Source organism: Haematobia irritans, chromosome 5, assembly GCF_050003625.1.
Source record: "Haematobia irritans isolate KBUSLIRL chromosome 5, ASM5000362v1, whole genome shotgun sequence".
Taxonomy (NCBI): Eukaryota; Metazoa; Arthropoda; class Insecta; order Diptera; family Muscidae; genus Haematobia; species Haematobia irritans.
In genome coordinates this window covers 37,983,472-38,008,746 of record NC_134401.1, presented here as the reverse complement: position 1 = coordinate 38,008,746, position 25,275 = coordinate 37,983,472, and the positions used below count along the sequence as shown (strand labels likewise).

The window sequence follows — 25,275 nt, the reverse complement described above, 5'->3', positions numbered from 1 at the left end:
TAACATTTTCACAAAATATTCAGTAGAAATAAAATTTTGACAAAACTTTCTATAGAAATAAAATTTTGACAAAATTTTCTACAGAAATAAAATGTTGATAAAATTTTCTATAGAAATTAATTTTTGACAAAATTTTCTATAGAAATAATATTTTGATAAAATTTTGACAAAATTTTCTATAGAAATAAAATTTTAACAAAATTTTCTATAGAAGTAAAATTTTTGTAAAATTTTCTATAGAAATAAAATATTCACAAAACTTTCTATAGAAATAAAATTTGGACAAAACTTCCTATAGAAATAAAATGTTGGCAAAATTTTCTATAGAAATAAAATTTTGACAAAATTTTCTATAGAAATAAAATTTTGATAAAATTTTCTATAGAAATAAAATTGTGATAAAATTTTCTATAGAAATTAAATTTTGAAAAAATTTTCTATAGAAATAACATTTTGACAAAATTTTCTATAGAAATAAAATTTTAACAAAATTTTCTACAGATTAAAAATTTTGACAAAATTTTCTACAGATAAAAAATTTTAACAAAATTTTCTATAGAAATAAAATTTTAACAAAATTTTCTATAGAAATAAAATTTTGACAAAAATTTCTATAGAAATAAAATTTTGACAAAATTTTCTATAGAAATAATATTTTGACACAATTTTCTATAGAAATCAAATGTTGACAAAATTATCTATAGAAATAATAATTTGATAAAATTTCGACAAAATTTTCTATAGAAAAACATTTTCACAAAATATTCAATAGAAATAAAATGTTGACTAAATTTTCTATAGAAATAAGATTTTGACAAAATTTTCTATAGAAATAAATGTTGACAAAATTTTCTATAGAAATAATATTTTGATAAAATGTTGACAAAATTTTCTATAGAAAGAAAATTTTTACAAAATTTTCATTAGAAATAAAATTTTGACAAAGTTTTCTATAGAAATAAAATTTTGATAAAAATTCCCATTTAAAATAAAGTTTTGTCAAAATATTCTATAGACATAAAAAAAATTTCTACAGAAATAAAATTTTGATAAAATTTTCTATAGAAATTAAATTTTGACAAAATTTTCTACAGATAAAAAATTTTGACAAAATTTTCTATAGAAATAATATTTTCACAAAATTTTCTATAGAAATTAAAATTTCACAAAATTTTGTATAGAAATAAAATTTGACAACATTTTCTATAGAAATAATATTTTGACAAAATTTTCTATAGAAATAAGATTCTGACAAAATTTTCTATAGAAATGAAATTTCGACAAAATTTTCTATAGAACTAAAATTTGGACAATTTTTTTTTTGTTTTGTTATTGTTGGTTTGTTCTTCAATAATTATTATTGTTTTTGATTTCAGCTTAAAACCATGCATAAGACGGCTATCATAAACCTTTTTTCGGAAGGATCAAGTGTGGTTCACTTTGAGTTTAGTGAACTCACTGAATTTATTCTGATAATTGATTGATAGTTTTGCTGCAAGTAGAGGATGCTGATGAGGAATGTGGTAATTCCGAAACATTCTTTCTTAAATTTGACAAACATTCTTTTTCTCTGTTGGTTAAGCTACACTTGTAGTTTAGTCAATGCATGGTTTCAAGCTATAGAAATAAAATTGTGACAACATTTTCTATAGAAATAATATTTTGACAAAATTTTCTATAGAAATAAAATTTGCACAAAATTTTCTAAAGGAATAAAATTATGACAAAATTCTCTATAGAAATAAAATTTTGACAAAATTTTCTACGGAAATAAAATTTTCACAAAATTTTCAGTAGTAATAAATAATTATAATAATTCCTTTTCTCTTATTTTCCAAATATTATATATTGTCCATTTCCAAATACAATAAAAACGATTTGCTAGAGGATTTTTCCCTTGCCATACATTTACATTCATGAGCTGCACGGACGAAAAAGACTGTTATTCATATGTTTGGGTGTAAAAATTATATGTTTGGAACTCAAATTTTTTAACGCAATATTATTAAGTGCAAGCATATAATGTTCATAAACTAGCATAACATGTTTGGGACATATATGTTAATATGTTAGAACATATTATGTTTGGGACATATATGTTAATATGTTAGAACATATTATGTTTTGGACATAAAATGTTTGTAAATATAATATGTTTAGATGCAAACATATATTAATTTGAAAATAGCCTATAAACATATATGTATTTAGAAATAGAGACCTAGAGAGTATGCTGCAAGTAAAATAATGGAAGTAACCAACTGGCGCCTTAAAAATATATCCACACAAAGAAAATTTTATTAACATTTTTACTCCCAGTGCATGCCCTAAGGTGAAACATAATATGTTTGAACAATACAAGCAATATTTTGTTTGCACCAACTCTGAAAATATATATGCTTGAAGCAAAATGTGTTTGGGGTATATGTTACAGAAGCAATTTTTTTTGAGGGTGTGTATGCCTTCTTTAATTTTTTCGGGCTTTTGTAATTTATTATTTTCATTGTTTAATTTCTGGAAAGTATTACAAAAAATTATATTCCATTCAACCTGAAGAAGTGACTTTTATTATATCTTTGACCGAATAATATGGTTATAAGGTGATAAAAATATATCAAGCATTATACTAAAATATAACGATTCAAGCATTCATTCCATCAAGAAATATCGCAAAAACAAACATTTTAAATTATTCGAATGGAAATTAAAACAAATTACAAATTGCCAAGAATTTTTTAAGAGTGAGTGAGATAAGGTTTATTACTTTGATGAAGTTGACGAAACCATATCAGCTTGAAAGTTACCTTTCCTTAATTAATTAAGATATAAAAATTATATTACTTAAGTTTTATGACCATAACTTTCAAAGGTATGAAATTCTTTTCGGCATTTTTGTTTTGTAAAGAAAATGATACATTCAACTCTAAACTAAGTTATACGAATGACTAAATAAATATAAGAATTTAGTTTCCAATAGACAGCACAAATACACTGCAAAATTTGTTTGCCCAATTCCAAAGATTTCTTTTATCTAAAAATACCCATCAACAACATGGACTTTCAATAAAAACTCTAGATGAAGTTGGCAAAAACCAACGAAAAGATTATCAAATTAATTAATTTACTATATCAAATTAATTAATTTTATTTATTTTATACAACACCAAGTGACCGAGAAGCCCAGTTATAACAGCCATCAATGTATAAAATGGAAAAAAGTGCAAGATTGATTAATTAAAAAACAACTTCAATGAAAACAAATAAGGAAAGTCTAAAGACGGGCGGAGCTGACTATGTCATGCCCTGCTCCACTTTGTGGATCTAAATTTTCAATACCATCTGTAATCCTTCAAATTTGTTGGGTGCTATATATAAAGGTTTATGTTCCCATATACATACATTTAAGACTGAACCGACAATATATTTAAGACTTCTTAGAAAATTTATTGACTTAAAATTTAAGTCGATTAATGCTCTGGGGTAGAACACAATGTTAGTAAAAACAAGTATATACGGCCGTAAGTTCGGCCAGGCCGAAGCCTATGTACCCTCCACCATGGATTGCGTAGAAACTTATACTGAAGACTGTCATCCACAATCGAATTACTTGGGTTGCGGTAACACTTGCCGATGGCAAGGTATCGTAAAACTTCCTAACACCGTCTTCTAAATTGCAAGGTAGTCCATACGTGGTATATATTAAACTAACAAAGGCCGATTAAATACGTATATAATTAAGTTTGACAAAAGTTTCTATAGAAATAAAATTTTGACAAAAGTTTCTATAGAAATAAAATTTTGACAAAATTTTCTATAGAAATAAAATTTTGACAAAAGGTTCTATAGACGTAAAATCTATAATAAAGGCTGTGGAAAGGTTCATTCGCCCGAACCGAAACATGTATAGTCCAGGCGTGTATAGATTTTATTTCTATAGAAAAGTTGGCCAAAATTTTATTTCTAAAAAAAAATTTAACAAAATTTTATTCATAGAGAAAATTTTGTCAAAATTTTATCCTATTGTCTAAATTTTATTTCTATAGAAAATTTTGTCAAATTTTTATTTCTATCGAAAATTTTATTTCTATAAAAAATTTTGTCAAAATTTTATTTCTATAAAAAATTTTGTCAAAATTTTATTTCTTTAAAAAATTTTGTCAACATTTTATTTCTATTGAAAATTTTGTCAAAATTTTTTTTCTATAGAAAATTTGTCAAAATCTTATTTCTATAGAAAATTTTGTCAAAATTTTATTTGTATAGAAACTTTTGTCAAAAGTTTATTTATATAGAAAATTTTGTCAAAATTTTATTTCTATAAAAAATTTAGCAAAATTTCATCCATAAAGAATATTTTGTCAACATTTTATCCTTAGAGAAAATTTTCTATAGAAAATTTTGTCAAAATTTTATTTCTATAGAAAATTTGGCCAAAATTTTGTTTCTATACAAAAATTTAGCAAAAATTCATTCATAGAGAAAAATTTGTCAACATCGTATCCTATTGTTAAAATTTTATTTCTATAAAAAATTTTGTCAAAATTTTATTTCTATAGAAAATTTGGTCTAAATTTTATTTCTATAGAAAATTTTGCCAAAATGTTATTTCTATAGAAAATTTGGCCAAAATTTTATTTCTATAAAAAATTTAGCAAAATTTCATTCATAAAGAAAATTTTGTCAAAATTTTATTCTTAGAGAAAATTTTGTCAAAGTTTTATACTATTGTCTAAATTTTATTTCTATAGAAAAATGTTGTCAAAATTTTATTTCTATAAAAAATGTTGCCAAAATTTTATTTCTATAGAAAATTTGGCCAAATTTTATTTCTATAGAAAAAAGATGATGTACAGTGGGAGAATAGATGATTCAATTTGTAAGAGGAAATTTTCCAAATGTTTTCGCCATAAGGAGTTAGCATAAAGGGCCCAAAATTGAGTTATCTCTCCCAGCCAGATCTATACTAAAGACTGTGGAAAGGTGCATTCGCCCGAACCGAAACATGTACAGCCCAGGCGTGTATAGATTTGTATCTGGCGTTTTCTTTTCAATGGCTCTATTAACCATGTTCCTTAATCTATATCTGTCCATAAGGCACGAAAAATAATTGTATAATTAGATTAAATAAAATTTTGACAAAATTTTCTATAGAAGTAAAATTTGCACAAAATTTTCTATAGAAATAAAATTTTGACAAAATTTTCTATAGAAGTAAAATTTTGACAAAATTTTCTATAGAAATAATATTTTGACAAAATTTTCTATCGAAATAAAATTTTGACAAAATTTTCTCTAGAAATAAAATTTTGACAAAATTTTCTATAGAAATTAAATTTTGACAAAATTTTCAATAGAAATAAAATGTTAGTAGATTATTTTTGGTTCGAGTGGCAACCATGGTTAACATATGAACCGATATGGACCAATATTTGTGTGATTGGGGATCGGCTATATATACCTATAGACCGATATGGACCAATTTTGGCATGGTTATTAGCGGCCATATACTAACACCACGTTCCAAACTTCAAACGGATCGGATGAATTTTGCTTCCTCAAGAGGCTCCGAAGGACAAATCTGGGGATCGGTTTATATGGGGGCTATATATAATTATGGACCGATATGGCCCAATTTTGGCATGGTTGTTAGAGACCATATACCTATACCATGTTACAAATTTCAGCCGGATAGGATGAAATTTGGTTATCTTAGAGGCACCGCAAGCCAAATCGGGGGATAGGTTTATATGGGGGCTATATATAATTATGAACCGATGTGGACCATTTTTTGCATGGTCATTAGAGATCATATACTAAGCCACCGTGGAGAGATCATATATGGGAGCCACCGTGGTGCAATGGTTAGCATGCCCGCCTTGCATACACAAGGTCGTGGGTTCGATTCCTGCTACGACCGAACACCAAAAAGTTTTTCAGCGGTGGATTATCCCACCTCAGTAATGCTGGTGACATTTCTGAGGGTTTCAAAGCCTCTCTAAGTGGTTTCACTGGAATGTGGAACGCCGTTCGGACTCGGCTATTAAAAGGAGGTCCCTTGTCATTGAGCTTAACAAGGAATCGGGCAGCACTCAGTGATAAGAGAGAAGTTCACCACCGTGGTATCACAATGGACTGAATAGTCTAAGTGAGCCTGATACATCGGGCTGCCACATAACCTAACCTAACCTAACCTAACCTAACACCATGTACCCAATTTCAGCCGGATCGGATGAAATTTGCTTCTCTTAGAGGCTCCGGAAGCCAAATCGGGGGATCGGTTTATATATGGGCTCTATATAATTATTGACCGATGTTGGCCAATTTTTGCATGGTTGTGAGAGACCATATACTTACACCATGTACCAAATTTCAACCGGATCGGATGAATTTTGCTCCTCAAAGAGGCTCCGCAAGCCAAATCTTAGCGTCGGTTTATATGGGGGCTATACGTAAAAGTGGTCCGACATGGCCCATTTGCAATACCATCCGACTTACATCAATAACAACTACTTGTGCCAAGTTTCAAGTCGGTATCTTGTTTCGTTCGGAAGTTAGCGTGATTTTAACAGACGGATGGACATGCTCAGATCGGCTCAGAATTTCACCACGACCCAGAATATTTATACTTTAGGGGGTCTTAGAGCAATATTTCGATGTGTTACAAACGGAATGACAAAGTTAATATCCTATGGTGGAGGGTATAAAAATATGGGAAACATTTAAATCTGAACCAATTGTGAGACAACTTCGGAAAAGTGTATTTGTGATTTGTCGGGCGATAGATATGTATTAGAAATATAGGAAAATTGTTGTTGTTGCGATTTTACAAGGACAATGTTGGTATTTGACCATTTTTGTCAAAATCAGAAAAACATTATATAGGAGCTATATCTAAATCTGAACCGATTTCAACCAAATTTGGCACACATAGCTACAATAATAATTCTACTCTCTGTGCACAATTTCAAGTAAATCGGAGTAAAAGATTGGCCACTGTGGTCATATGAGTGTATATAGGGCGAAAGGTAAAGGGTGATACGGTCAAAATTTGGTCAATATAAACTTGACGTATTTCTTTCAATTTTGCATTTAAAAAACCTGAACACCCCTAATTTTGAAGGTGTGTGTGTGTGTAGAATGGTGCTCCTATTTTGATTTTGGAATTCACTCTTCAGTTGTCAAAATGCCGTCCAAGCAAGAAGAGCAGCGTATCAAAATTTTGCTCGCGCATCGCGAAAATCCGAGCTACTCGCACGCAAAGCTGGCAAAATCGCTAAAAGTTGCCAAATCAACCGTTAAAAATGTAATTAAAGTGTTTGGGGAACGTTTGTCGACAGCCAGGAAGTCTCAATCGGGTGGAATCGAAAACCGGAAGCCGCTGAGACGACAAAGAGAGTTGCCGGTAGTTTCAAGCGAAACCCTAACATCTCTCTCCGAGATGCCGCAAATATGCTGGGTGTATCGTCTACAACCGTGCATTGAGCCAAAAAACGAGCCGGACTATCGACTTACAAGAAGGTAGTGACTCCAAATCGCGATGATAAACAAAATACGACGGCCAAAGCGCGATCCCGGAGGCTGTACACGACGATGCTGACGAAGTTTGACTGCGTGGTAATGGACGACGAAACCTACGTCAAAGCCGACTACAAGCAGCTTCCGGGACAGGAGTTTTATACGGCAAAAGGAAGGGGAAAGGTAGCAGATATTTTCAAGCACATAAAACTGTGAAAGTTCGCAAAGAAATATCTGGTTTGGCAAGCCATCTGTACCTGTGGCTTGAAAAGCAACATTTTCATAGCTTCCGAGACTGTCAACCAAGAAATTTACGTGAAAGAGTATTTGAATAAACGTCTGCTGCCTTTCCTGAAGAAACACGGTTGTTCCGTACTGTTTTGGCCCGATTTGGCATCTTGTCATTACGGTAAAAAGGCCATGGAGTGGTACGCCGCCAACAATGTGCAGGTGGTTCCCAAGGTCAAGAACCCTCCCAACACGCCAGAGCTCCGCCCAATTGAGAAATACTGGGCTATTGTCAAGCGGAACCTAAAGAAGACCAAAAAAACTGCTAAGGACGAGCAGCAGTTCAAGGCAAACTGGCTTTCTGCGGTGAAGAAGGTGGACAAGGTGGCTGTACAAAATCTGATGACAGGTGTCAAGCGTGAGGCCCGGCAATTCGGATTTGGAAAAGCGAAAGCCTAACTGAATATTTTTCCCGAATTTTATACTAATTGAACGTGAAAAAGAAATTTAATTTGATTTTTTAAATAAACGATTTCACCGATTTACACGCGTTTTCCCTTGACCAAATTTTGACCGTATCACCCTTTATATATGGGAGCTATATCTAGGTTAGGTTAGGTTAGGTTAAAGTGGCAGCCCGATTAAGATTCAGGCTCACTTAGACTATTCAGTCCATTGTGATACCACATTAACTAAAAGTACCTATTACATATGGGCACTTCTAGCTATATCTAAATCTGAACCGATTTTAATAAAATTTGGCACACTTCATTATAGTACCAATTGCACTCCTTATGTAAAATTTCAAGCAGATCAGGATAAAAATCTGACTTGTGGGCATTTATAACTCCATATCAGGCGAAAGATATATATGGGAACTATATCTAAATCTGAACCGATTTCAATCACATTTGGCATACTTGACTACAGTACTAATTGTTGTTCTTGTGCAAAATTTCAACCAAATTGGAGTAAAACACTGGCTTCTGGGGCCATTTAAGTGCATATCGGGCGAATGATATATATGGAAGCTATATCTAAATCTGAATCGATTTCCATACATATAGTACAAATTTTTCTCCTTGTGCAAAATTTCAAGTAAATTAGGGTAAAAATCTTGATTATTCGGCCATGTAAGTGCATATCGGGCGAAAGATATATGTTATATGGGAGCTATATATGAATCTGAACCGATTTCAATCAAATTTCGTACACTTGACTATACTGCCAAGTGTTATGTTTGTGCAAAATTTCAAGTAAATCAGGGTAAAACTCTGGCTTCTGGGCCCATATAAGTACCCTATGGGAAAAGGATCAACCCCAGAACCGGTACAGGGTCAGTCTCTGGTGTGATGGACCAGTCACATTTCTGGTCCAAGCGTATGGAATGGACCGGTCACTTTAACATGGGTTTGTCACTGGCTGGGAATTTACACATTAGGACACGATTTGGACTCATCCCAAAGGACACGTCCTGGAACATCTTAGTAGGACTACCCAATAGACAACTGCTCATGAAACAGTCTGGGACAAACTTTTAGGACCCTGTTTCCATTCGTATCGCACCAGTAAGGAATATGTTGAACAATAAATAATTCTGATAATTCTATGGTAGTAAAAGTGTGGATTCAAAAAGATGACAATAAAAAAAATTTTGATAAACTGGAGCACTAGTACCAGTCCTGTAATGGATCCATTAGTGGCAATTTGCACTAATTGCACTGAATTAGGGTACATATCGGGCGCAATATATATGGGGGCTATATCTAAATTTGAACCGATTTCTTCCAAAATCAATAGGGTTCTATTTTGACCCAAAACGGAAACTTGTGTCAAATTTGAAGTCGATTGGACTAAAACTGCGACCTAGACTTTCATCACAAAAATGTGTTCACAGACTGACGGATGGACAGACGGACATGGTTAGTCGACTCAGGGACCCACTCTGAACATTGTTGCCAAAGACACCATGTGTCTATATCGTCTCCTTCTGGGTGTTGCAAACATATGCACCAACTTATATGTTAATATCCTGTTCCACAGTGTGGCGCAGAGTATAAAAATAATTTTAGAAAAATATGCGATATAAAAATTTCCGCTGGTGGGATTGGAAACAGCGTGCTTTATTTTTTTTCATTCATAATAATAAAGAACATCTCAGGAAGTAGTTAGAATGTCATGCCGTGGGGTTATATTAAATTCATATCACAAACATTTGAATAGACGTTTTTATGCATCGTGTTCAATGGCGTTTGTGGCTGAGTGTGCTAAGGCGTTCTGTTATGGTAAATTTCATTGGAGATGATCCAAGTTTGCAGAACTTCCGGATCACAAATTGGGAATCCAAACTACTTTTTTGGAAGCTCTTCTTTTTTGTTGGGATGTGTAGTATTTTTTTTTTTTTTTTTCAAAATACTTCTGACTATGTCTTTTGACTGTGTCATATCTCTCTTCCCTCCCATTTTCACCTTTCCATCAACTAAAGTGTTAATTATTTGGTCAAAATGCAAATCAGATTTTAACTCATCAACACCAAGGCATATCAATGCAGTTTTGTTAACTAATCAATTTACTGGGTGTAAAATCTGTATACAAACAAGCCAGTTAAAATTCAAAATAGATTAAAAATATTTTACGACAATTATTAAATTGAAGGAAAAATAAAATTTTTTTTTGACATTATACAAAATAAGTCAAATAATTGTGATGTAAATGAAAAATTATATGGACAAATAATTTTTCATTTACATACAAATACTGTTGAAAAAGTCCGAAAAAAGCTGACGAAATGTCCAGGAAACGACGAAATAATTTGGTTTCATTTGTAACTTTATAGATTTGAATAAAAAGAGCACAATAAAAAGAATTTAAAAACAAATCAAATTCTTTTTATTGGGCTTCCTTCGTGGGAAGTTCACTTTGTTTTTGAGTGCAACAGACAATCGGAAATCGTTAGAATGATTTAGAATCTCATTTTCACTCAATAATATATTCACTTTACATGATCGCAAATGCATATTTGATTGTTGTAATATTTGTTTTGCTTTGTTCTTATATTTTTTTATATAACTCCCTTTGCTTTCGTTTTAACCTTATATTCACAAGCTCACGTTTGCTTTATCTTTTCCTTGGATATTTTTTTTATTTGCATAAAATCATTATTTTTCCACGAAAACGTGCCAATTGCTCACAAAAAAAAGACCAGTAAGTCATTCAGTCCAACAACCAACCAACCGGCTAACTACTATAATTCTGACAATTTTTTACTAAAACAACCCTAGGTGTAATTTTTGCTTTTGTCAAAGCATTTAAATGCTTATGCTGGTAATTCATTAAAGGTAATTCAAGTTAAACAACATCACCCATATACTATACTGACCATGTTGCAAATCTTTAATACAAACAAACACTCACTTGTTTATAAAAAAAAAACGTAAAGAAAAAAGTTCTTAATATTTATGGTGGTTATGGTGGCTAAAAAGTTTTTTGAATTTCTCGCCCTGACTGTTTTTTTTTTATCGTGTTTTCTTTTATCCCCAATGTGACTGACTGACTGACATTGTCAACACCTTTACATGAAAGCTTCAGAATTTATATTCCCCATATACAGTGTGGGAGTTTTAAATATGTTTACCAAGAACAACTACATTAAGCACACAACGTATCATAATAATTATTTCCATTTTTTATTACAAAATTAAGTTTTTTTGTCATTCGTTTTCGTCTACGTATTATAAAATTGGTATTTTATTATGGTATTTTGGTTTTTGTCTCTTTATTTGTCTTCGCTGTTTTTCTTTTTTGCGCAGAGAAAATTTATTCACTAAGTTGTGATGATGAGCATGAAATCAAAAGACTTAAGACACGAACATTGTGTTAATGTTTTTTTTTCAAAATATTTTCATTCAACATGACATTGACTATATCCGTTGAAAATTATTTGTAGTTCATGCAATAAATGTTAATGGAATCAATGAAAAATGTTATCTTTTGAATTGAGTTCTTACATAGTTAGGCCGATTTCTTTTTCTTGTTACAGAGAAACAAAATTTCGATACAGTTGCAGAGATATCATGTAAAATGAGTTCATAAAGGATAGTAAAAGAAGAGTTTCGATATTTTTTGAGTTTAAGCACCTACACTCAAAAAAAAGTTCACTTGGATCCAAAGATTTTGACTTTAACATAAGGATTTTGGTATTGATCCCGAGCCAAAGATGCAGCTTCTTTAAAATAAAGATTTTTTTAGCGAACCATCTGGCTTTAAATCTTGGATAAATAAAATTAAAATTATCCTACAGATCTCATTTATCGAATTTTCATTCTCTTCGCGGTATATTAAAAAAACTATTTACATACAAATAAATGTCAATTTAAAAATCCAAATTATAACAGATACTACAAAGTAAAAAATGTTTTTTTAATTCCAAAAAAATAAAACTTTAAACCAAAGATTCTAATTTGAAGCGTTTTTATCTTAAATCTAAAGATTCAATATTTCAGTTAATTTAAATCAAAAATGTATTTCTTTACTTTAAAGAAAATTTGCCACAGTTCAGATGCATGCGACATTAACGAAAGGACGCAAATGTCCAAAATTTATGTTTTTAAATTTAACGATAAAATGTTTTGAAGCAAAGATTATAAACTTTATTTTAATTGAAATATCATTATTTGAAAGAAGTTTGTCCTTAATATTTTGTAATTTTCGCATCCTAAAATTTAAGTTGCTTAATCTTTACCATGTATTTTTTCAGTGTAGATTTTATAATTAACAACTGCGAGCTTTATGAATTCAAAATCAGTTCCTAAAGAAATGCATACGTAGAAAAAAATATATCCAAAATATTTCCTATTAAGTTGGTTAAAACCCCTAATCATTTAAAAAATTATCTTATTATCAACTTTTTACTCTAATTAAAAAATGACTTAAGAAAAAGATTGAAAATTTTTAAATTATTTATATTCATTATTTCATTTCAAAATTCATAATAAAGTGCTAAATTTTTTGAACTCTTATAATATTACAAGAAAACTGTGTCACCCAAAGATAAAGTAATTTTAAATAAATAAATAATTATATAATCAATAAATTAAAGACTCCATTAAAAATTTAAATGTGATCTGGAACCAAAAAAAATAAAATTTTTAATTGAAACAATTAATTTTTTAATCCAGAATATTTTCATAACCACGACCATATGTTTTTTTTTAAGAGAGACAAAATTTCGATAAAGTCACCGAGATAATCAATTAAACAAGTATATACGGCCGTAAGTTCGGCCTGGCCGAAGCTTATGTAACCTCCACCATGGATTGCGTGGAAACTTCTACTGAAGCCGATGGCAAGGTATCTTAAAACTTCCTAACACCGTAATATATACCACATAGGGCCGATTAAATACGTATATAATTAAGTTTAAAGTTTCTATAGAAATAAAATTTTGACAAAATAAAATTTTGACAACATTTTCTATAGAAGTAAAATTTTGACAAAATTTTCTATAGAAATAAAATTTGGAAAACATTTTTTATAGAAATAAAATTTTGACAAAATGTTCTCAAAATGTTCTATAGAAATAAAATTTTGACAAAATTTTCTATAGAAATAACATTTTGACAATGTTTTCTATAAAAATAAGATTTTGGTAGATTATTTTTGGCTCGAGTGGCAACCATGATTATGAACCGATATGGACCACTTTTTGTGTGATTGGGGATCGGCTATATATAACTATAGACCGATATGGACCAATTTTGGCATGGCTATTAGCTGCCTTATACTAACACCACGTTGCAAATTTCAACCGGATCGGATGAATTTTGCTCCTCTAAGAGGCTCCGGAGTCCAATCTGGGGATCGGCTTATATGGGGGCTATATATATAATTATGGGTCGATGTGGACCAATTTTTGCATGATCATTAGAGAACATATACCAACACCATGTACCAAATTTCAGCCGGGTCGGATGAAATTTGCTTCTCTTAGAGGCTCCCCAAGCCAAATCGGGGGATCGGTGTATATGGGGGCTATATATAATTACGGACCGCTGTGGACCAATTTTGCATGGTTGTTAGAGACCGTATACCAACACCATGTACCAAATTTCAGCCTAATCGGATGAAATTTGCTTCTTTTAGAGCAATCGCAAGCCAAATTTGGGGGTCCGTTTATATGGGGGCTATACGTAAAAGTGGACCGATATGGACCAATTATTGCATGGTTGTTAGAGACCATATACTAACACCATGTACCAAATTCCAACCGGATCGGATGAAATTTGCTTCTCTTAGAGCAATCGCACGGCAAATTTGGGGGTCCGTTTATATGGAGGCTATACGTAAAAGTGGACCGATATGGCCCATTTGCAATACCATCTGACCTACATCAATAACAACAACTTGTGCTAAGTCTCAAGTCGATGGCTTGTTTCGTTCGGAAGTGAGCGTGATTTCAACAGACGGACGGACGGACGGACGGACATGCTCACATGGGGTCTTAGAGCAATATTTCGATGTGTTACAAACGGAATGACAAAGTTAATATACCATCCTATGGTGGAGGGTATAAAAACTTTAATTCTTCTTCTGTTTTTACTTTTACTAACAGCATATAGAACAAAAATTGTAATTTTGAGGACCTACCTCAATTACTTCAAGAGTTAGAAGAGTTTTTTTCTGAAAACTTGATTCTTTAATTGTGACCAAATGGTCTTACGAAAATAAGCGCTATTTGGCCTATAATATCTTTCAAAGTGTGAAAAAAAATACAAAAGAGAACCCGTAAAAATATAATCTATACTTTTTGTATGAATATCCATTTACTGGTGACATACACTAGCAAAATGGTGTCAAAATTTCGCATTTTTCGTTTATTGTTAAAGAAGTTTATAAAACTGCATTTTAGTGCTCACTAATATGGGAAATATTTATAGCTTATTTAGATTAAAGTCTCTGCTTTAAAATAACATCGAGAGAAAAAATGGAAACTAAGAGTGGAAATACAGTTTGGTGTCGTTTTCGAATGTCCTCCTAAGTGGACATCGGTAGTCAAAGGGTTAAGTTTTATGGTACTTTAGGGCTGCATTTTACTAGTGCTTCAAAATTTATTTTTTTCCTAAAATGATACCCAAATATAGCAAATTTTTTATTTGCAAAGAAAAAGCATTTCTTATTCCCTATTATTCTCATTCCAAAAAAAAAACACCTCTAATTGCTTCAACACGTTTGTGCCCTACTCATTTTAATACAAAAATCCCACAAAAAATTCCCATGAATCCCATCGATTTTCTCTCTCTCTCTGTCTCTTCGATTGTCCAAATATCATTTTATTAGCCATCAGTTTTTATTGTTTAACTTAAAGAAAACTGCAGCATAAATAAAAGTCTTATTTCAAAATTAAAACAATTTATCTAAAATCAACATGCAACCTAAAAAATATATATATCTTTTTTTTTTTGCTATTTTAACATTTTCGAGAAACTAATCCAGTTTCCCACATTTTGTTGTTGTTTTTTTTTGCATGGACAAAATAAAAAGCCAACAAGAAACATTTTCATTTCGTTATGATTTCAAACAAAAGATAGTGAGTGTATCTTAGAGAAGAAAAATGTTAAAGAGGGAAAAAACCACATTTGTTGATGAAATCCCCCAAAAAAAATGAAAACCTCTTCTTCTGGTTCATCATCGAACATGACAACCTTTTCATTTTGTGTTACCAAAACCCTGGACTATTTGTATGGGGTGATGTTGATTTTTATGTTTTGGAAATTTTGTTATAAACATGAATTACAACATGCAATTTTTAAGACATCGAAGAGTATTGTTTTTTCTGTCTGTCTGTAAGATATTTGGTGGGCTTCCTTAAAACTTTTCAACTATGACCCTTTGAACAAAAGAGTATTTTCTTTCTTGTTAAGGCCAACAAAATATTTGAAACCTCTTTGTTGAGGGATTTTCTTTCAGTTCACTGTCTGAACTGATGAAAACCAACAAATATTCATTGTTGCTCCTATAAATTAAATGCTAACTGTTTGTGTTATTTTCGGAACTGAATACCCTACAAAAAATAATTCGTTGTGAGAACATCTAGCAATATTTCCGCAAAAGTGCAATTTTATACATAAATTAATTTAAAGGCTAATTTAAGCAAATATCCAATAAATCCTCAATGTAAATATCCAATACATGGTATATTTTTATAACCTCCACCATAGGATGGGGGGTATATTAACTTTGTCATTCCGTTTGTAACACATCAAAATATTGCTTTAAGACCTCATAAAGTATATATATATTCTGGGTCGTGGTGAAATTCTGAGTCGATCTAAGCATGTCCGTCCGTCCGTCTGTTGAAATCACGCTAACTTCCGAACGAAACAAGCTATCGACTTGAAACTTGGCACAAGTAGTTGCTATTGATGTAGGTCCGATGGTATTGCAAATGGGCCATATCGGTCCACTTTTACGTATAGCCCCCATATAAACCGACGCTCAGATTTGGCTTGCGGAGCCTGCCAAATTTGCTCCTTGGAAGAGCAAAATTTATTCGATCCGAAATTTGGTACATGGTGTTAGTATATGGTCTCTAACAACCATCGAAAAATTGGTCCACATCGGTCCATAATTATATGTAGCCCCCATATAAATTTGGCTTGCGGAGCTTCTCAGAGAAACAAATTTCATCCGATCCGGCTGAAATGCGGTACATGGTGTCAGTATATGGTCTCTAACCATGCAACCACATCGGTCTATAATTATATTTAGCCCCATATAAACCGATCCCCAGATTTGGCTTGCGGAGCCTCTATGAGAAGCAAATTTCATCCGATCAGGGTGAAATTTGATACCTGGTGTTAGTATATGGTCTCTAACAACCATGAAAAAATTGGTCCACATCGGTCCATAATAGAAACCATCGGGCCCCCATAGAAACCGTCCCGCAGATTTGACCTCCGGAGCCTCGTGGAAGAGCAAAATTCATCCAATTCGGTTGAGATTTGGTACGTCGTGTTAGTATTTTGTCTGTAACAACCATGCAGGAATTGGTCAATATCGGTCCATAATTATATGTAGCACCCATATAAACCGATCCCCAGATTGGACCTGCGGAGCCTCTTAGAAGAGCAAAATTCAGGTTATATATGACCTCAACCACCCATGCATAAAGTGGTCGAAATCGGCCCATATATATTTCTAAAGAAAATTTTGTCAAAATTTTATTTCTATAGAAAATTTTGTCAAAATTTTATTTTTATAGAAAATTTTGCCAAGATTTTGTTTCTATCGAAAATTTTGTCAAACTGAATTATATGCGTATTTAATCGGCCTTTTTTGTTTAATATATACCCCGTATGGACTAACTTACAATTGAGAAGACGGTGATAAGAAGTTTTAAGATACCTTGCCATCGGCAAGTGTTACCGCAACCCAAGTGATTCGATTGTGGATGACAGTCTTTTGTACAAGTTTCTAAGCACTCCATGGTGTCAAAATTTTATTTCTATAGAAGGTTTTGTCACAATTTTATTACTATACAAAATTTTGTCAAAATTTTATTACCATAGAAAATTTTGTCAAAATTTTATTACTATACAAAATTTTGCCAAAATTTTATTTCTATAGAAAATTTTGTCAAAATTTTATTTCTATAGAAAATTTTGTCAAAATTTTATTTCTATAGAAAATTTTATCAAAATTTTATTTCTATAGAAAGTTTTGTCAAAATTTTATTTCTCTGGAAAATTTTGTCAAAATTTTATTTCTAACGAAAATTTTTTCAAAATTTTATTACTACACCAAATTTTGTCAAATTTTTATTTATATAGAACATTTTGTCAAAATTTTATTTCTATAGAAAATTTTGTCAAAATTTTATTTCTATAGAAAATTTTGTCAAAGTTTTATTTCTATAGAAAATTTTGTCAAAATTTTATTTCTATAGAAAATTTTGTCAAAATTTTATTTCTATAGAAAATTTTGTCAAAATTTTATTTCTTAGAAAATTTTGACAAAATTTTATTACTATACAAAATTTTGCCAAGATTTTATTTCTATAGAAAATTTTGTCAAACTGAATTATATACGTATTTAATCGGCCTTTTTTTTGTTTAATATATACCCCGTATGGACTAACTTACAATTGAGAACACGGTGTTAAGAAGTTTTAAAATACTTTGCCATCGCCAAGTGTTACCGCATCCCAAGAAATTCGATTGTGGATGACAGTCTTTTGTACAAGTTTCTAAGCATCTTCTATAGAAGATTTTGTCAAAATTTTATTACTATAGAAAATTTTGTCAAAATTTTATTACTATACCAAATTTTTTTAAAATTTTTGTTTATATAGAAATTTTTTTCAAAATTTTATTACTATACCAAATTTTGTAAAATTTTTATTTATATAGAAAATTTTTTCAAAATTTTATTTCTATAGAAAATATTATCAAAATTTTATTTCTCTGGAAAATTTTGTCAAAATTTTATTTCTAAAGAAAATTTTGACAAAATTTTATTTCTATAGAAAATTTTATCAAAAATAGAAAATATTATCAAAATTTTATTTCTCTGGAAAATTTTGTCAACATTTTATTTCTAAAGAAAATTTTTTCAAAATTTTATTACTATAGAAAATTTTATCAAAATTTTATTTCTAAGAAAATTTTGTCAAAATTTTATTACTATAGAAAATTTTTTCAAAATTTTATTACTATAGAAAATTTTTTCAAAATTTTATTTGTATAGAAAAATTTGTCAAAATTTATAGAAAATTTTGTCAAAATTTTATTTCTATAGAAAATTTTGTCAAAATTTTATTTCTATAGAAAATTTTGTCAAACTGAATTATATACGTATTTAATCGGCCTTTTTTTTTTGTTTAATATATACCCCGTATGGACTAACATACAATTGAGAAGACGGTGTTAAGAAGTATTAAAATACCTTGCCATCGGCAAGTGTTACTGCAACCCAAGTAATTCGATTGTGGATGACAGTCTTTTGTACAAGTTTATAAGCAATCCATGGTGTCAGAATTTTATTTCTATAGAAGATTTTGTCAAAATTTTATTACTATACAAAATTTTGTCAAAATTTTATTTCTATCGAAAATCTTGTCAAATTTTATTACTATACAAAATTTTGTCAAAATTTTATTTCTATAGAAAATTTTGTCAAAATTTTATTTCTATAGAAAATTTTGTCAAAATTTTATTTCTATAGCAAATTTTGTCAAAATTTTATTTCTATAGAAAATTTTGTCAAAATTTTAGTTCTATAGAAAATTTTGTCAAAATTTTATTTCTATAGAAAAATTTGTCAAAGTTTTATTTCTATAGAAAAATATGTTAAAGTTTTATTTCTATAGAAAATTTTGTCAAAATTTTATTTCTATAGAAAATTTTGTCAAAATTTTATTACTATACAAAATTTTGCCAAGATTTTATTTCTATAGAAAATTTTGTCAAACTGAATAATATACGTATTTAATCGGCCTTTTTTTGTTTAATATATACCCCGTATCGACTAACTTACAATTGAGAAGACGGTGTTAAGAAGTTGTAAGAGACCTTTCCATCGGCAAGTGTTATCGCAACCCAAATAATTCGATTGTGAATGACAGTCTTTAGTACAAGTTTCTAGGTAATCCATGTTGGAGGGTACATAAGATTCGGCTTGGCCGAACTTACGGCCATATATACTTGTTTGTGAATAAAAAATACCAATTCGATAAAATTTCTTATAAAAATCTGTAAAACAGACAAACTATATGTCCCTTTTCCATATTTTTGCCTATCCGCCCGTTTTTGTATTGCTTGAAATTGTGAGATATTAGTTTGTGGACCCACTTGTGGTTCAGCACTCAACTCACACGAGTGAATTGTAAGACGAGGGAATTGATACAAGAGAACTCTATGACGACCTAGTTATATATACCCTCTGTCTGAACGTGGGCCTGTAAAAAGAAATATGAAAAGTTGGTTTTTAGACCCACCTCTGCCATTTAGTTCTTATGAGAGAAGTACATGCGGAATTCTACTAATATTTTCATAAAATACAGTGCATAGCTTTTTAAAAACTACAGCTCCAATAAGTCGCCCTTTATCTACACAAATATGTCTAATTTTTCCTCATACCTAATCAGTGTTTAGGAAAAATATTCCTTTTTTGAATTTTTGTTTCACTGTAGCAGTACATGGCGTCTATTGAAGGCATTACTATTGTATATGTAACCCCAACCTCATCCACATCAGAAGTTTCATCAATACCATCATCTTCATTCCCATCTCGTGAGGTAGTTGCCGACATCTATAGCACAATGTTTGTTGTGGCTACTAAGGTTCATCAAAATATTTGTCCAAAACGAAGGGTTTTGTTTCAGACAAAACAAAAATCCATTTTAAAGCATTTAGTTACTGGCTGCTGCATTTTCTTTTTTGTTTGCTTGTTGTTTTTTTTTTTTTTTTTTTTGTTTTTCTTTTTGTGCATACCTCGCCAGTGTTAAACATTAGGACTTCTTGTAGTATGGTGATGGCAATGATGTTGATGGTGCTTAAGTTGCTGTCGATGATGGGTTTCTTTTCAAAGTGGAGATATCAGTTAAACATTTTCATTTTGCAATATTACATGATTTGGCAATTAAAAAAGCCACCAAAAATACTCTAAGTATTTTCGAAAACAGGCGCCTGTGCAAAACATGCCAGATTTTGAACATGCTTACAAATCCACTATTTATTGCTTTGAAACGCTTTGGTTCGTACACTAAAAATATATTTGATTATATTTTAAAATTTTTTTAAATCATTCCTAATTCTATAATTTTTCAAAAAATTTCTCATAAAAATGAAAAGTTGAAAAAAAAATTCATACAGAAATGAAATTTTGATAAAATATCCTATAGAAATGAAATTTTGAGAAAATTTCCTATAGAAATGAAATTTTGCAAAAATTTCCTATAGCAATTTTTCTAAAATTCATAAAATGAAAATTTTGAGAAAATTTCTTTTAGAAATGAAATTTTGACGACATTTCCTACATAAATGAAATTTTTACAAACTTTCCTTTTGAAATGAAATTTCCTATAGAAATAAAAATTTTGATCAAATTTCCTATATACATGAAATTTTGACAAATTTTCCTATAGCAACGAAATTTTGACAAAATTTCCATTGAAATGAAATTTTGACAAAATTTCCATTGAAATGAAATTTTAACAAAATTTCCTATAGAAATGAAATTTTGACAAAATTTCCTATACAAATGAAAAACTTGATAAAATTTCATACAAAAAAAGGAAATGATAACAAAATTTCCTATAGAAATGAAAATCTTGATAAAAATTTCCCATAAAAATAGAAATTTTAATAAAATTTTCTATATAATTAAAATTTTGCAAAAAATTACCTTTAGCAATTAAATGTTTTAAAAATTTCCTACGTATATTAAATTTATATAAAACTTCCAATAGAATTATTATTTTTTTAAATCCCATATAAATACAATTTTGACGAAATTTCCTTTAAAAATAAAATTTTTACAAAATTTCCTACAGAACTAAAATTTTGACGAAATTTTCTACAAAAATTACATTGACAAACATGACGAAATTTCCTACAGATATGAAAATTTTAATATTTAATTTTAATATCAATCGAAAATTTTTTAAAAACTTCCTATACAAATGAAAATCTTGATAAAAATTTCCCATAAAAATAGAAATTTTAAATTTCCTACAGATATGAAAATTTTAATATTTAATTTTAATATCAATAAAATTTTTACAAAATTTCCTACAGAACTAAAATTTTTACGAAATTTTCTACAAAAATGAAATTGACAAAAATGACGAAATTTCTTACAGCTATGAAAATTTTAATATTTAAAATTAATAGCAATGAGAAATTTTGTCAAAATTCCCTATACAAATGAAAATCTTGATAAAAATTTCCCATAAAAATAGAACTTTTAATAAAATTTTCTATATATTAAAATTTTGAAAAAATTTCCTTTAGCAATTAATTACTATTATTTTTTAAAATTGTTATTATTATTTTTAAATCCCATATAAATGCAATTTTGACGAAATTTCCTATAAAATAAAATTTTGACAAAATTTCCTACAGAACTAAAATTTTGACGAAATTTTCTACAAAAATAAAATTGACAAAAATGATGAAATTTCCTACAGATATGAAAATTTTAAAACATTTCCTATAAAAATGAAATTTTTAAAAAATTTTCTTTAGAAATGAACATTTTAAAAATTTCCTACAGAACTTAAATTAAAAAAAAAATCCAATAGAAATAAAATTTTTACAAAAATTCCTATAGATATGAAATTTTGACTAAATTTCCTACTGAAATGACATTTTAAAAAAAATTCATATAGAAATAAAATTTTGACAAAATTTCCTTTAGAAATAAAATTTTGACAAAATTTCCTTTAGAAATAAAATTTTGACAAAATTTCCTTTAGAAGTAAAATTTTGACAAAAATTGCTACAAAAAATTATTATTGACAAACTTTCCTATAGAAATGAATTTTTGACAAAATTTTCTATAGAAAAGAAATTTTGACAAAATTTCCTATAAAAATTACATTTTGACAAAATTTCCTATAGAAATAAAATTTTTACACAAATTCCTATAGAAATGAAATTTTGACCAAATTTCCTATAGAAATGAAATTTTGACCAAATTTCCGATAGAAATGAAATTTTGACAAAATTTCCTATAGAAATGAAATTTTTACAAAATTTCCTATAGAAATACAATTTTGAAAAAATTTCCTATAAAAATTTAATTTTAACAAAATTTTCTATAGAAATCAAATTTTGGCAATATTTTCTATAGAAATGAAATTTTAATAAATTTTCCTATTTAAATGAAATTTTAACAAAAGTTCCTATAGAAATGAAAATTTTGATAAAATTTCCTATAAAAATGAAATTTTAATAAAATTTTCTATACAATTAAAATTTTGTCAAAATTTCCTACATAAATGAAATTTGAAAAAATTACCTTTAGCAATTTATTTTTTAAACATTTAATTATAAAAAACTTCCAATAGAATTATATAAATAAATATAAATGAAATTTTGACGAAATTTCCTATACAAATAAAATTTTGACAAAATTTCCTATAGAAATGAAATTTTGACAAAATTTCCTATAAAAATGACATTTTAACAAAATTTCCTGTAGAAATAAAGTTTTTGCAAAAATTCCTATAGCAATGAAATTTTGTCAAAATTTCCTATAGAAATGAAATTTTTACAAAATTTCCTAATGAAATGAAATTTTAACGAAATTTCCTACAGAAATTACATTTTCACAAAATTTCCTATAGAAATAAAATTTTGACAAAATTTCCTATAAAAATGACATTTTGACAAAATTTCCTATAGAAATAAAATTTTTACAAAAATTCCTATAGAAATGAAGTTTTGACAAAATTTCCTATAGAAATGAAATTAAAAAAATCCAATAAAAATTAAATGTTAGCAGAAAATTCTTAAAGAAATTATATTTTAAAAACTTTCCTATAGGAAATGAATTTTTAAAAACTATCCTATAGAAATTAAATTTTTAAAAAATTTCCTAAAGAAATTAAATTAAAAAAAATCAGAGAGGAATTAAAGTTCTAAACAATTTCACATACAAATGAAATTTTGACAAATTTTTTTATAGAAATGAAATTTTTAAAGAAATTTCTCCAGAAATTTTTAGATATAGAAATAAAAGTTTCAAAAAAAATCCTATAAAATGAAATGTTTAAAAAATTTAATTTAATTTTGTGTAGAAAAGAAGTTTTTAAAAAATTTCCTAAGGAACGAAATTTAAAAAAAAAACCTAGAAATTAAAGTTTTTTTTTTCCTACAAAAATTAATTATTGCCAAACTTTCCTATAGAAATGAAATTTAAACAAAACCTTATATAGAATTGAAATTTACAAAAAAGATATCATATAGAAATGAAATTTTGGCAAAATTTCCTATAGAAATAAAATTTTGACAAAATTTCCAATGGAAATTAAGTTTTGACAAAATTTTCTATGGAAATTAAAGTTTAAAAAATTTCTTATAGACATAAAATTTTGGCAAAATTTCCAATTTCCAATAGAAATTCAATTTAAAAAAAACCTATAGAAATGAAATTTTGACAGAATTTCCTATGGAAATCAAATTTTGACAAAATTTCATATATAAATTAATTTTTTAATCCTATAGAAATGAAATTAAAAACAAAAATTATTTAAAAAGGAAATTTTGACAAAATTTCTATTGAAATTTATTTTTCAAAAACTTTCCTATAGAAAATAGTTTTTCAAAAACTTTAGAAAAAAACTAAAACTATGGAAATTATTTTTTTTTTAAATGTTTCCTATAGAAATGATGCTTTGACAAAATTTCCTATTATGACAAAATTTTTTATAAAAACGAAATGTAGACAAAGTGTTCGCAATAATTCCTTTGAGTGTATTTCCAGCATTATTTGATCCCATTGACATTTGTGTATTTTCACGATTGCAATATTCATTAATGTAAGTTTTGTTAACATAAATAAAAATTTGTTCAAATCCAAGCAAATTGTATCGATAATAATCATCATGATAATGACAGAGATTGTATGGTGATATTTTTTATGTTAGCATTTAGAAACGGAAAGTAAGATAATGGAATTAATGAAAACAAAAAACAGAAAAGATTGTTAATTCGAAAGAAATTGACACCACTGCCTTTCATGATTATTTGTATAGCAATTTTGCACTCCCTAATACCCCCTAATGGTAATTATTTCTTAAATTTCTACATTTCTGCATATACAAATAGAAAAATCCACAACTCCCCTTTCAACTTCTACAAACGTACCATTTGAATATTCATAATATCTATTTGTCTACTGTATGTAAGTTTTTTTTCTGATCGAATCGAATGTCTATGCATTTATTTGTTCATATCATTAACGCCATTATTATTGGTTTTATATACCCCCCACCAAAATGATTGATTATCTGTGGAAGCTAAAGCTCATTTATTTGAATCAGTCTTCTTTTGTATTGCTCGCTATAATTCCATTTAAAAAGAGTTTTGTATCGAATTTATTTCAAGTCTACATTGTGTTCACCCTAGAAACCTAGCAAAGTTTCTATTATCGGCTACAAAAAAAAATCGCAAATGCTTAATTGATTTGTTTTTAGGTTAAATGTCACTGTTATCATTGACATACAAAAATATACAAAAGGAAAAAAAATATGCAAATTGTTTAAATGGTTCTTTTTGAAAAAGAAACACTCGCTCGTACCCATGACAAACAAAACGTAAAAATAATATTTTTATTAGAAAACTAACAATTAATGATCACATGGGTGACTTAAGGGCAAAACAGCTGGTGAGCAACTATCAGCTGAGTAAAAAGATTAAGAGTGAAATTTTTATTCTCTACCCTTTCGTTCTGTTGAGCAAAAAAAAATAGAAAGAGCCTACAGGTAAATTATTTTAATATAACTATGGTATATTATTTGCAACCTCCGTA

General features: G+C 28.7%; 1 protein-coding gene across 1 annotated transcript in view; it reads right to left on the bottom strand.

The window, feature by feature from the left end:
• Window positions 1–25,275, bottom strand: part of blo (bloated) — a gene marked incomplete at its 3' end in the record, with an annotated part of 354,695 nt that overhangs the window by 264,751 nt on the left and 64,669 nt on the right.